The 13,680-nt window shown below is 42.3% G+C and overlaps 1 long non-coding RNA gene across 2 annotated transcripts in view; it reads left to right on the top strand.

Moving 5' to 3' along the window:
* LOC114811307 overlaps positions 1-3,666 on the top strand; it is a 57,271-nt gene extending 53,605 nt beyond the window's left edge. The window contains exon 3 of one of the 2 annotated variants that reach the window (XR_003758984.1): positions 3,463-3,666. This is a non-coding gene — a long non-coding RNA (uncharacterized LOC114811307). Of the gene's footprint in view, positions 1-3,052 lie in introns of both variants that reach the window. The other variant, XR_003758985.2, reaches the window with a different exon arrangement.
* Positions 3,667-13,680: the final 10,014 nt, after the last annotated feature.

Below are 13,680 nucleotides of genomic sequence, written 5' to 3'. Positions count from 1 at the left end.
CTCTTCTCCCGATTGCCTGGGCAGGAAGACATCTGGAATGGATATTGAATGAACAACTTAGAGGAACCTTAGTTTGTGGATTCTTCCCTTTTGCAGAGAAGAATTATTTCCTTTGCCACCTTCCAAATTCCCCCTTTCCCCCGGGCTGAAGTCCCAGTTTATGGGAAAATTATCTGACCACTCTCAGAATCATGCAACTGGTGAGTACTTTCACCTAGTCCTAGGCCAGGAAACATGCCTCAGTTTTTTTTTAATTGGTACTTGTTTATCAGTTAATCATTTGTAGTGAGCACTTACCGTGTGCAGAGCACTGTACTTAAACACTTGGAGAAAATATAATATAACAGAGCTGATAGATGTGTTCCCTGCCCACAGTGAGCATACAGTCTTGAGTAAGTAAAACACAATCAGTGGTGTTTGAGTATTATTATTAATAATAGGGTATTTAAATGCTTACTATGTGCCAAGCACTATATTAAATGTTGGGGTAGGGACAAGGTAATTGGGTTGGACATTGTCCCTATCCTACATGGGGCTCACAGTCTTAATCCCCATTTTACAGAGGAGGAAACTGAGGCACAGAGAAGTGAAGTGACTTGCCCAAGGTCACACAGACATATGGAGGAGCGGGGATCAGAACCCAAGTCTACTGATTCCCAGGCCTGTGCTCTTGCCACTAGGCCAAGATACTTCCTGGACTTCCTGTGTGCAGAGCACTGTACTAACTGCTTGGAAGAGCACAATACAACAAAATTGATAGATACATTCTCCTGCTCAAGGAGAAATAATTGAGCTGCTGGAGCTGGGTTTGAAAGGCACAGCGAGCTTTGGCCCGAAATGTGGCAACAAAAGATCTCTGCTCTTCTTACTATGGCAGTCCAGGTGGGTGAGTGAGTTTTTGTTGTTTTGCTTGGAGTTTCTCCTGTGCATGTCAGATGGTTAAACATCCATAGTTGAAGTAGATAGGGTGTTGGCCAGTCTAGGTTTTGGCCAATTCAACTTATGGCAGGAATCCAAGAGGTTGGAGGAGAATGTCAAGTTCACAGCATATAAATTAGTCTCCAGGATAGATGTGAGGCAGTCCCAGGTTTTCAGGGGTCTTGGCCCAGACTCCAGTAGACCTGGAAAATGTGTTCTTTTTGAGCCTCAACCTCTCCTTTCCCGAGATCATGTAAGAAGAGCAACTGTTCCAAGCTTCGTTTCTTTCTTTTTTTTACGGCATTTGGTGAGTGCTTACTGTGGGCAAGGCACAATACTAAGTGTTGGGGTAGATACAAGCTAATTAGGTTGGACACAGTCCCTGTCCCACCTCCTCACTGTGCCTCGTTCTCACCTATTCCGCCGACGACCCCTGGCCCTCGTCCTACCTCTGACCTGGAATGCCCTCCCTCCTCACATCCACCAAATTCTCTTCCCCTCTTCAAAGCCCTATTGATAACTCACCTCCTCCATGAGGATGCCCCAGATTGAGCCCTCCCTTTCCCTCTGCTCCTCCTCCCCTCCCCACAACACTTGTGCATATTTGAACATATTTATTACTCAATTTTATTAATGATATGTGTATATCTATGATTCTATTTATCTATTTTGATGGTATTGATGACCCTCTACTTGTTTGGTTTCTCTCCCCCTTGTAGACTGTGAGCCCGTTGTTGGGTAGGTATTGTCTCTGTTGCTGAATTATACTTTCCAAGCACTTAGTATAGTGCTTTGCACACAGTAAGCACTCAATAAATACGAATGAATGAATGAATGAACATAGGGCTCAAAGTCTGTCCCCATTTTACAGATGAGGTAACTGTAGCCCAGAGAAGTTGAAAGACTTTCCCGAGGTCACACAACAGACAAGTGGTTGGGCTGGCGTTAGAACCCAGGTCCTTCTGACTCCCAGTCTGTCATTTATTGAGGGCTTACTGTGTGCAGAGCACTATACTAAGTGCTTGGGAGAGTACACTGTAATAATAAACATACATTTCCTGCCTACAGGCCCATGCTCTATCCACTAAACTATTCTGCTTTGTCTCATTCCTAATTAGAGGGAAGTGCCCTGGTGTAGAATTATGCACCATGGGATAAACCCTTCTGTCTCAGACTCTGGACTCACAGAGCATGACACACAACTCCCTATACAATAGGAAAAAGGACATAGCAAGCAGCCCGGTGCCTCCTGACTTCCTGGCCTACCCGGGAACAGGGCATACTTGGTAACTTTATTTTTGCATTCTGTACCCCAAAATGGGGATGGGGCAAATGTCCTTGTCCGCTTTCAGATACTTAACTTGCTTTCATTGTATCTGAATTCTACTCTCTTCATATAGGTATATATGCCAGATCAGTGGAAGCTGGGAGTTCGCATGCTATGCAAATCAGTATCTGAATATGCATCCTAACACCAGTCAACTAGACCAAAACCTGAAATTCCCTCCTAGAGATATGGCAGGAAAAATCCAAATACTGACCACACAATGGATTCAGGCCCTTTAATGCTTCTAAGAATTGCTATCAGCAGAAATGTGATTAGTCAATTGTATTTATTAAGCACTTAGTGTTTAGAAGCACTGTACTAAGCCCTTCGAAGAGTACAGTATAAAAGATGCATTCCCTGCCCACAACTAACTTACAGTCAAGAGGGAGGAAAACCACTCTGTCTCAGGGAATGTGTCTAGCAAGTCTGTTGGAATATATTCTCCCAGTGCTTAGTATAGTCCTTGGCACGCAAATACAATTGATTGGCTCCTGGCTTGCAGATGCTTTGTTTTATTCCTAGATTTTTTCCACTTGCAGCACCACAACCTCAAGAAGTTTCTCTAAAATTCTTCCGGATGTGTGTGTGTTCTTTTTCAAGGAGATGAGTCATTTTATTCCAGTACTAGCATGGATAGTAGTAGCAGCTTTAAAAGGATACCCCTGGCGATACACTATGTCATCTCTTCGCCTTCCGAATGGCCATCTCACTTGAAAAATCTTTACCTAGAAAAGCTGGTAAAATATCACTGAAGAATTAGAAAAGGAAATTAGTCCAAGTGTAATACATAGTGTCTTGTCTTTTTAGAATGATATCTTGGTGCTTGAAGACTTGCTTTGATTCAAAAATCATCATCGTTTCTAATGAGGGCTAAAACTAACAAAGGAAAGAAAACAGCTTCTGCAGTTCAAATGAACACAACTCGAATGACGCGTGGACATTTTTTTTTTTTGAAAGTCTTCTAACTCAAGGCCTGAGACTGTCTCCGTAAATGATACAAGATGATAGGAATATCCTGAATAATAAGATGCCTGTGGTCTTTCCATCTTTAAATGAGTCACTTGTTATGCATCTCCTTCAAATGTTTATCTGTAAAGGAGAAAATAAAGACATGACTTAATGACAAGGTTTATATGACAGATTAAGATTGTCCAGAAAAAACTTCTTTGGGATGTGAGATTAAAATGGTAAACTGTTGGTTCTGGGTATTTTTGCAGATTGTAATTCAAGGACTGGAGCCACATATCTTTGTATGCTGGTATTTCCACCACGTTCCTAGTCCAGTGCCAAACTCACAGGAGCCATACCAATAAATCTTCAAGAAGAGGATATCATGCTAGAGATTCTTATGCTAGGATGTGTTTTACACATTTTGATATGTGAGACCTTCCCCCAAATAAACCGTCACTTCCTTTTCTAAATCCTCTCTTCTGTGTAGCCTGTGCACTTGGGTCTGTCTCTCAAGCATTATTGATATTCACCCCTCCCCCAGCCCTACAGCATTTCTGTATATATCCATCTGCAAATTACGTTCATCTGTCTTCCCCACCCCCCTAGTCTAAATGCTCTTTGTGGGTATAGGTCATGTCTGCCTACTCTTGTACTGTAGTTTTATTCAAACCCTAAGTATGATGCTGTGCACACAGTAAGCACTTGATAAATATGTTGATATGACAGTCCTCTCCCAAGGATGTTTGAAACAAGAAAGTAAGCAAAGTCATACTAAATCAGATCAGTGACCAAAAAAGTCAACATTTTCCTGAAGTGGCAATAAATGAAATTTGGCTGCCCTCCTGACATCCAAGTTCCTGGTTAGATGCACCACCCAATCTTCCTAACTCCCTTCAAATAAGCAGTGATGGACCACTTGTCCATGAGTTTATCCAAATCCTTTTTGACCCTGTTTATCTCCTGTCTGCACAACTTCCTGTGGTAATCCATTCCATATGCTTATCACCTCCTGGGTGAACAAGTGTTTCCTTTTGGTTTGTTTTTAATCTTTAACTCCAAATGTCAGTGAGGGCCCCTAGTCCTGGTAATGTAGGATTTGAGGAACCTCAGTTCCTTGTTTGAAGATAATGAAATCACAAAATGTGAAGACAGAGCAATAGCACCCTTTCTCCTATATCTTTCTATATTATTCTTAGTCCACTTCTCCTTGTGGCAGCTGTTCCTTACTCCAGAATATTTTGGCTGCCTTTTTCTGTATTTCTCCTGTTCCATTATCCTGAGAAGAACCTTGGCCTAATGGAAAGAGCTCAGGGCCTGGGAATCAGATGGCCAGAGTTCTAATCTCAGGTCTGACACTTGCCTGCTGTGTGACCTTGGGCAAGTCTGTTAACTTCTCTGTTCCTCAGTTTCCTCATCTGTAAAATAAGGGAAAGATATCCATTATCTCCTATTTAAACCGTGAGCCTCACGTAGGACAGGACCTGAGTCTGATCTAATTAACCCAGCACTTACTATGCTCTAGTGCTCAATGCATAGTAAGCACTTTAAAAAAAACAAAAACAACAATTTATCATTATTGTTATTTCTGGATATGCTGCCATAGAATTGCATGGGCAGGCATATTAGGGTTTTATAAAATGGGCAGTCTGCATTTTGTTGTTTGGTACACCCTTCTGGGTCTGCCTTTTTTCTTTTTCATCCATTCTTTGCTGAACTGTGACTGATAAATCCCAGCTTCATCATCATGGAGTTGTGACTTTGATTATTTTCTCTAGATGCATTAATGTAAACTTCCTCACTTGTCACTCTTCCATCCATTCCCTCAGCTTGAATATTTTCCGTAGATTTTCTCCACAGTTAACTACCAAGTAAAGTTTGGTGTAATATGGGCCTTTTAAGTTTCTTTATGGTCATTTTTTTCTGCATTAGTGTCCATTAGTCATATTAATTGAGTGCTTATTGTGTGTAGTGCATATAACAGAGTTGGTAGACATATTCCCTACCACAGTGAGCTTACAGTTTGGTTTTTTTTGTGGGGGGGAATACAGATATTAATATAAATAAAATATGATGGATATGTTCATAAGTGCTATAGTGCTGATGGAGGGATGAATAAAGGGTGCAAATCCAAGTGTGAGGGTAATGCAGAAGGTTATGGGAAAAGATGACATGAGGATTTAATCGGGGAAGACCAACCTCTTGAAGGAGATGCGCTTTTAGGAGATGCGAGGTTTTGATGGTTGCAAGAGTAATCATCTATCAGATATGAAGAAGGAAGGCATTCCAGGCCAGAGGTAGGATGTGGGTAAGGGCTCAGCATCAAGATAGATGAGATTGGGATACAATGAGTAGGTTGGATTAGAGGAGTGAAATGTGCAGGCTGGGTTGCAGTAGAAAAGAATGAGGTAAGGGAGGAGGGATCAAGGTGATAAAGTGCTTTAGAGCCTACGGTAAGGTGTCTCTGTTTTGATATGGAGGTGGATAGGAAACCACTGGTAGTTCTTGAGGAGTGGGGAAACCAACTGAACAGTTTTGTAGAAAAATGATCCAGGCAGTAGAGTGAAGAACTGACTGGAGTGGCGAGAGATGGAAGGCAGGGAGGTCAGCAAGGAGGCTGATACAGTAGTCAAGGCAGGCTTGGATAAAAACAAAATAGTAGTTTGGAGGATAAATGGATTTTAGTGATGTTATGAAGGTTGAACTGACAGGATTTGGTGATAGACTGAGTACATGGGTTGAATGAGAGAGATGAGTTGAGGGTAATGCCAAGGTTATGAGCTTGAGAGATAGGATGGTGGTGTGGCCTATAGTGATGAGAAAGTCACAGGGAGGACAAGATTTAGGTGGGAAGATGAGGTGTTCTGTTATGATGGTAAATCATGAATAAACTAAATCATCAATTCCTGAGCAACCCAAATAGTTATACTTTGCAACCCTGAAAAGTGGCTGCTTGTCTTTAATCCATCAGTGGCATTTATTAGTGTTTACTGTGTGCAGAGCTTAGTCCTAAGCACTTGGGAGAGTTTTTTTGGTGGGTTTTTTTTTGGTATTTGTTAAGCGCTTACTATGTGCCAAGCACTGTTTTAAGCGCTGGGATAGATACAAGGGAATTAGGTTGTCCCATGTGGGGCTCACAGTCTTAATCCCCATTTTACAGATGAGGTAACTGAGGCACAGAGAAGTTAAGTGACCTGCCCAAGGTCACACAGCTGACAAGGGGCAGAGCTGGGTTTAGAACCCACGACCTCTGACTCCCAAGCCTGGGCTCTTTCCACTGAGCCAAGCTACTTCTCTTAGAAGCTTCTCTTAGAGAGTTCAGTATAATAGCATAGGTAAACTCAATCCCAACCCACAAAAAGCTTACAGTCTAGAGGGGGACCTTACGATTTCTTAGCCAGATTTCTGTTTAGTGAAGAGCATTGCTTTCGATCCATATTTAGTCAGTTTTTAAAAATATCTTTGGTTTAAGACTGTTAGTCCTTTTAAAAATCTAAATATACTACATGCACCGATTTTTACAATTTATCTATATTTTTTCTTATTTCTTTGCAAACTCCAGGATATTAGTGAGATCTGATTTTCACCTTGGACAACTGTGTTGTCTCCATACCCCAAAGATTATGTTTTCCTAAATTTTCACTGATTCCAAACTCAGAGATTTTAATAAGTTGCCAGACATACAAGTGAGACTCCTCATCTATCATTTTCTTGGGAACGCCACATCTATGGGTTTGTTTACTCATCTGTAAAATGCGGATTAAATCCTACTCCCTCCTATTTAAATTATGAGCCGCAAGTCGGTCAGGAACTTTGTCCAACTTGATTATCTTGTCTGATTATCTTAGCACTCCAGTGCTTAGTACAGTGCTTGGCGCATAGCATTTAACAAATACTATTAAAAAAAACCCCACTACTTACTGATGGGAGTTACATTGATCTTCTATTCTCTGAGACAGTGACCATTCAGAATGATAGGTTATATGTTCTTACTAAGAGTTCTACAGCTTCTCTTGATCTTTGGAATCAGTTCGTGATCAAAGCACTGTAAATAAAATTCTATCTGCTCTGATATTTTCTATTGAGGGAATTTTCAAAGTGTTTAGTAAAAACAAAATAATTAGACCTCATGGATAAAGACCCTTATTTCATTTCAGTTGTACAGTGTTTTCATATTGCTCTTTTCACTGTGCTATACTATTTCAGCAAATGATACTGCAAGATTTGAAAGTCTAATATAATGGCAGTCTGGGTTATACCATAGTATTATAGACAAACTGAAAACCTTACTTGACCATAGGAGATAGCCTGGATGACTTAATAAAGTAACTGGAATAATGAGTTACTTAGAGAACACCAAGGATTAACTAAATAACTTAATAGAAAACTAAAAGCATGGGGTAGCATTTTTTACATCTGTAATTATAGGAACAAATGTAAAGTCTAAGATTTTTTCCCTCCCCTTTTGAGGTTCATTTATTCAGCATACGAGGCAGTACTTTTTGAGTCAAATTTCAGTACTCCAGACTAACACTAACACTAACACTTAGCAATCCTCTTATTCAATCAATCACAACTACTGCAGTGAATTTGCTGCTTACTTGATTAGCTATGACTCTTATAAATCACACTTCTCTGAAACTTGCTTACCCTCTCTTAGAATTCCATATTTCCTTGTGGGCAGAGAACATACCTACATACTCTATTGTATTGTACTCTCCCAAGCATGTAGTGCAGTACTCTGCACAGAGTATGACCTCAATAAATATGATTGGTCCACAATTATTCAAATATCAATCACATAGGGGCCTGTTTTTTTCAGTTCTGAATGCTGAAGAGAATACACAAGAAAAGGAGCTCAAAGATAGCCAAAGATGAAAATGAATGCATTCAGTTTACACGGCAGCCTCTTACAGTGGGGAGTTGGGTGCCCTCTTTTTTTTCAATGACTTGTTTCTGAAAGAATCCTTTCTAGAAAGGAGTTGTAAGGGACCAGGTATAATGATGTCCATTTCCTATCAGGAAGCATCCCACAACTCACTTCTGTTCTTTGACTTCAAATATGCCCTGGGAAAAACTAAGACTCCCTACAGTGAAGTAAACATCAGAGGGCCTGAGTAATGGGATGATTTTTGATTAGAGGCAATTGATGATGATGGCATTTATTAAGCGCTTACTATATGCGAAGCACTGTTGCCAATCAGCCTGGCATGAAGCATCCTGGCAAGACTGATGTTCCAACTGAAGATGGGATTCCAGCTTCTCTCCCTTCCCAGTCCAATGTCCTTCCTTTCCCCAAGTTCCCAGCAGGCTGAAGCTGAATTAAAAGTGTAAGTCTAATTAATTCCTTGCTCCCAGGATCGAGAGACACAGGCAAGAGTTAAGCTTAGGGTATTTACACTAGCACAAGAAAAGGAGAGGATTGGGGAAGGAGTGTGGGTTAGTGGAAAGAGTACGGGCTTGGGAGTTGGTGGATTTGGGTTCTACATATGTCTGCTGTGTGATGTGTGACCCTGGTCAAGTAATTTCACTTTGCTGTGCTTCAGTTTCCTTATCTGATTTCACTTTGCTGTTCTTCAGTTTTCTCATCTGTAAAATGGGGATGAAGTGCTCCTTCCTCCTTCTTAAGACTGAGCCCAATGTGTGAAACAGGGATTGTGTCCAACCTGATTAACTTGTATCGATCCCTTAGGCCTGAAATTTCCCAACCTACAAAATAGAACTGAGCAGAGCTTCCACTTACCCAATTTCATTGGCAAGTTAGGTCCTGTTGACATGGTGCCTGGAAGAAATGCTCATCAAAAATGGCTATTAATTGCACAACCTGCTCCATTCCAGCACTCTGACCATCTGGGTTTTGGGCGGTTGCTAACTGTTCTTTGAATACTTTTAGTCTAGAAATGCTCCCAATAGGCTCCTTATCTCAGAGTTCCACCTGAGAAGAGCAAGAGCAATTTTAGGCTGAGAGTGATTTCTCACCAACTCTTCCACCAAACCACCCCAAGTGTGAGGGAGGGCTGACTGTGAGCCTAGGTCTGGAGGGAGTAGAAATTTCACATGAAAGCATGAGGCTTCACAAGGATCCTCTTAAAGATTTTAAAACTCCCGATTTCTGCTACTGAAAAAAATATTTGTTGCCTTTTACTTCCTCAGCTAGTGCTTCAATTGAGTTTTGTTGCTCTGCCTTGGGTCCTCTGTTCTAAGCAGCTCCTGTATTTTTCTCCACAGTTCATGGAATTCTAAATGCCACCTGGATTTCAGCTTGTGGTAACCTATTTCAAAACAGAAAACAATAGAATTCCATCTCTTGGTAAAAAGGGATATTAAATGTGCCTACTGATTGTTGCCTTTTGAAATGTGCATAGTATTGATCTTTGGATTAACCCCATAGCATTTTCCCATGCTGATCCATTAGTCATAGGTGCCTGCAGAAGGTCCTTAGTCCTTGTATCCCATCATATTTGCAAACTTTCAACAGAATGTAAAACCACAGGTATTCTCCAACTCCCTGAAATGCCAAACAGTTCATACTCGTAACAGCGGTGCTCATTTGTTATGATTAGAGAAGCAGCGTGGCTCAGTGGAAAGAGCCACAGCTTGGGAGTCAGAGGTCATGGGTTCAAATCCCGGCTCAACCACTTGTCAGCTATGTGACTTTAGACAAGTCATTTAACTTATCTGGGCCTCAGTTACCCCATCTGTAAAATGGGGATTAAGACTGTGAGACTCATGTGGGACAACCTGATCATCTTGTATCCTCCCCAGCGCTTAGAACATTGCTTTGCATGTAGTAAGCACTTAAATGCCATCATTATTATTAGTGCTTACTATGTGTTGAGCCCTGGAATCGATGAAAGATAATCAGGTTGGACATAGTTCCTGGCCCACATGGGGTTCATAGTCTAATTAATAAGCCTATGTATTGCCTACTACAAGGAATATCCATTCAAGAAATACTTGGAGTGGAAAGTTTTCTCAGTCAAATCCATTAAGGGGTGACCTTTACTCATTCTGCCTTTCTAGAAAACTTTGGAAAAGAAATAGATTGTGAGCTCCATATGGGAAAGGAATTGTGCCCAATCTTTCCATTTCAGCCCTCAGCCATGTATTCTGTTGAAAAACTGAGACTATGTAGGAGAGTGTCTCATTGTTGGCACCTCCATCAATTGGGAAACTGAGAATCATTGAAGTGCACTGTAGTTATTCCTATGACGTGGCTTGTATCTGAGAGTGGGTACAGCCACTGCCCTATTTAGCAAGGAAAAATTTTGCTGGGAGCAAAGTTTGGGGGTCTTCCTTATGTTCTTGGTCTTTCCATGGTTGAGGATGAGTCAAATGGCAATAATTATAGAGCTGACTCCACATTCTATGTAAGGGGAGAATGGACTGTAGCATCCATCTGTCCCTCCAACCCTCTTGGCATGAATGTGTGAAAAGCATGAGAAGCAGCATGGCCTAGTGGCAGGAGCACAAGCTTGGGAGTCCAAGGACCTGGGTTCTCTCCCCCTTCCCCCTTCACCTCCCTTCAGATGAGCCTCCTTTCCCTCTGCTCTTCCCCCTTTTCCCCCCTTCTCCTCCCCTTAGCACTGTGCTCATTTGTATATATTATTACCCTATTCATTTTGTTAATGAGGTGTACATCCCCTTGATTCTATTTATCGTGATAATGTTGTCTTGTTTTTGTTTTGTTCTGTTTTGCTCTGCTGTCTGTATCCGATTAGACTGTGAGCCCGTCACTGGGCAGAGATTGTCTCCATCTGTTGCCGATTTGTACATTCCAAGTGTTTAGTACAATGTTCTGCACATAGTAAGCGCTCAATAAACACTAATGAATGAATGAATAATCTTGGCTCCACCACTTGTCTGCTATGTGATCTCAGGCAAGTCACTTAACTTCTCTGAGCCTCAGTTACCTCATCTGTAAAATCTGTAAAAGTCTGTGAACCCCATGTAGGACATGGACTGTGCCCAACCTGATTACCTTGTAAAATAAATAAATAAATGGTGGTATTTGTTAAGCGCTTACTATGTGCAAAGCACTGTTCTAAGCGCTGGGGGTTACAAAGTGATCACGTTGTCCCACGTGAGGCTCACAGTTTTAATCTCCATTTTACAGATGAGGCAACTGAGGCACAGAGAAGTTAAGTGACTTGCCCAAAGTCACACAGCTGGCAAGCGGCGGAGCTGGGATTAGAACCCATGACCTCTGACTCCCAAGCCCGGGTTCTTTTCACTGAGCCATGCTGCTTCACCTACCCCAGTGATTAAAAGTGCTTGGCACATAGTAAGTGCTTAACAAATACCATAATTATTATTATTATTACTAGGAAATGTGTTCACAGGGAGTAACCCCAACATATAGCAAGGGTTCTGGGGACGTGCCTAAGGTCATGCTTTGAGGGGCAGGGGCAGGTAGTACACACTGGCTAGCAATATTTACCATGTCAATACTACCTAGGGTCTGTCACCACATCCTTTCCTTTCTTAGACTGTGAATTCCCTGTGAGCCAAGGACCAAGTCTGAATTTGCACCTTGGTACCTTTCTCCAGAAATTTCTGATCTCCCATCCTCCTATCTCTCCCCACTTCAGTCTATAATTCATTCCGCTGCCAGGATTATCTTTCTGCAGAAATGCTCAGGACATGTCACTCCCTTCCTCAAAAATCTCCAGTGGTTGCCTATCAACCTTTGCATGAAGCAAAAACACCTCAATCTTGGCTTCAAAGCTCTCCATCACCTTGCCCCCTCCTCCCTCACCTCCTTTCTCTCCTCCTGCAGCCCAGCCCACACACTTCACTCCTCTGCTGTTAACCTCCTCATGGTGCCTCATTCCCGCCTGTCCTGTCGTCAACCCCTGGCCCATGTCCTACCTCTGACCTGGATTGTCCTCCCTCCTCACATCCACCAAACTAACTCTCTTCCCCACTTCAAAGCCCTACTGAGAGCTCACCTCCTCCAGGAGGACTTCCCAGACTGACCCTTCCCTTTCTCTCTGCACCTCCCATTCCCATTGCCCCTACTCCCTCCCTCTGCTCTACCCCCCTTCCCCTCCCCACAGCACTTGTATACATTTGTATACTTGTATATATTTATTGCTCTATTTTTTAATGATGTGCATTTATGGTTCTATTTATCTATTTTGATGGTAATGATGCCTGTCTACTTGTTTTTTGTTGTTGTTGTCTGTCTCCCCCTTCTAGACTGTGAGCCCGTTGTTGGGTAGGGATTGTCTCTATCTGTTGTAGAATTGTAGTTCCCAAGCACTTAGTACAGTGCTCTGCACACAGTAAGTGTTCAATGAGTACAAATGAATGAATGAATTTAGGATCAGTACTCTCCCCCTCAGTAAATGCTATTTTAGGTCTAGGAAGTACTGTACAGGGGTATTAGCAACTCAGGGCTGCTCTGCTCATCCCCTTATCAGCCTGCCTGGCCCCTGGAGACTATCTTCTCCAGCATGAAGCAGCAGAGGAAGCTGGGGAAGCAGCATGGCTCAGTGGAAAGAGCCTGGGCTTCAGAGTCAGAGGTCATGGGTTCGACTCCCGGCTCTGCCACTTGTCAGCTGTGTGACTGTGGGCAAGTCACTTAACTTCTCTGTGCCTCAGTTACCTCATCTGTAAAATGGGGATTAACTGTGAGCCTCACGTGGGACAACCTGATTACTCTGTATCTTCCCCAGTGCTTAGAACAGTGCTCTGCACATAGTAAGTGCTTAACAAATATCAACATTATTATTATTATCTTCAGACCCCACAAGGTGGAAAGGTAGTGGTGGAAGAACAGGGAATGGAGAAGTTCAAAATGACCACTGATGGATTCATATTTTGGATAGAATAGTATGCTAATAATAACAATAATAATCACTGTGGCATTTGTTAAGCGCTTACTATGTGCCAGGCACTTTACTAACTGCTGGGATAGGTACAAGGAAATAAGGTTGGACACAGTCCCTGTCCCATGGGGGCTCACAGTCTCAATCCCCAATTTACAGATGAGGTAACTGAGACCCAGAGTGAAGTGACTTGCCCTTAGGTCACCCAGCAAACAAATGGCAGAGCCAAGATATGCTGACATAAGGATAGCTAGAGCAACTGGTCCAGTCTGTATTTTGCCATTTGTGCCAACACTGTAATTGTCCTGACCATATCTAAGCAAAATGTGGAGTTGCACTGGGCAGACATGCCCAATAACGGTAGGTTTGGGGAAAGAGAGAGGCCAGGGCTAGGGAAGCTGAGACAGAGATGGAGAGGAGATGATGGAAACTGATTATTGTACCTGGAAGAGATATTATTTTTGCAGAAGCAAAAGGGTTTAGGAGCTGAGAGCTGAGACAAGAACAAGGAGAGGGAGCAGAAGCACAGTTTGCTCAGCGAAGCTGTGGGCATCAGCACCCTTCCAGTTGCCTATGACCTTGTGAATGCTCCTGCTTATACAGGGAAAGAGCTGTCCGGCCATTAACACCTATGCCACTTCTCATCTGTCCTTT

The sequence above is a fragment of the Ornithorhynchus anatinus genome, chromosome 4, assembly GCF_004115215.2.
Source record: "Ornithorhynchus anatinus isolate Pmale09 chromosome 4, mOrnAna1.pri.v4, whole genome shotgun sequence".
In the NCBI taxonomy this organism is placed as follows: Eukaryota; Metazoa; Chordata; class Mammalia; order Monotremata; family Ornithorhynchidae; genus Ornithorhynchus; species Ornithorhynchus anatinus.
This window is presented reverse-complemented; position numbering and strand designations above follow the sequence as displayed.